The sequence below is a fragment of the Oncorhynchus clarkii genome, unplaced genomic scaffold (genome assembly GCF_045791955.1).
Source record: "Oncorhynchus clarkii lewisi isolate Uvic-CL-2024 unplaced genomic scaffold, UVic_Ocla_1.0 unplaced_contig_5475_pilon_pilon, whole genome shotgun sequence".
NCBI classification, from domain to species: domain Eukaryota; kingdom Metazoa; phylum Chordata; class Actinopteri; order Salmoniformes; family Salmonidae; genus Oncorhynchus; species Oncorhynchus clarkii.
In genome coordinates this window covers 4,166-5,000 of record NW_027258704.1, presented here as the reverse complement: position 1 = coordinate 5,000, position 835 = coordinate 4,166, and the positions used below count along the sequence as shown (strand labels likewise).

Genomic DNA, 835 nt, shown 5'->3' with positions numbered 1-835 from the left:
GGGTGGTTCGAGCCCTGAATGCTGATTGGCTGACAGCCATGGTATATCAGACCGTATACCCCGGGTATGACACAACATGTATTTTTACTGCTCTAATCACGTTGGTAACCAGTTTATAATAGCAATAAGGCACCTCAGGGTTTGTGATATATGGCCAATATACCACTGATAAGGGCTGTGTCCAGACACTCCGCGTTGTGTCTTGCGTAAGAACTGCCCTTAGCCGTGGTATATTGGTCATATAACACACCTCCTCGGGCCTTATTGGTTAAATATACCACAACTTTCAGCCAATCAGCATTCAGGGCTGGAACCAGCCAGTTTATAATTTCAGATAGATAGTGACAACACCAAAGACACAGCAGACGTAGTGAGGACGTCACTGAATGAACAAGCTGTTTTGTACAGTAAATATTACCACTACAATAAATTTCACAAACAGGAAGTGTCTTTTTTGCTCAGATAATAATTGATTGGATTTATATAGTGTTTTTCCACATGCTCAAAGCGCTGTAAAGTGTGCTGGAAAAGATGGGTAACTGGCTAGATAGACGTCACTAGGGAGACAACGCTGCGGTCAGAGAGAAAACAGATGTCATATTTATTGAGGTAAAGGTTTGTGTGTGTGTGTGTGTGTGTGGTTCTGCAAAAAAAGGAGAGACATCCATGAACAGGTTTCATAACAGAACAGGGGAATGTGATAAGGATAAACCTATTCAAACACATGATGAAAGTAAGGTAAGTATAAAACATATTTTTGGGGGGTATGACTTCACTAGACATGGAAAATAGGAACCAAACACTCTTAACTTGGACACACAGCTGGAAGGGAACA

General features: G+C 41.4%; 1 protein-coding gene across 1 annotated transcript in view; it reads left to right on the top strand.

The window, feature by feature from the left end:
- LOC139398216 (ras-related protein Rab-40B-like) overlaps positions 1 to 445 on the top strand; it is a 50,110-nt gene extending 49,665 nt beyond the window's left edge. Inside the window, exon 7 of the mRNA XM_071144340.1 lies at positions 1 to 445. This exon is cut by the window's left edge and continues 1,331 nt beyond it. The gene's annotated coding sequence lies outside the window, so the exon portion shown is untranslated.
- Positions 446 to 835: the final 390 nt, after the last annotated feature.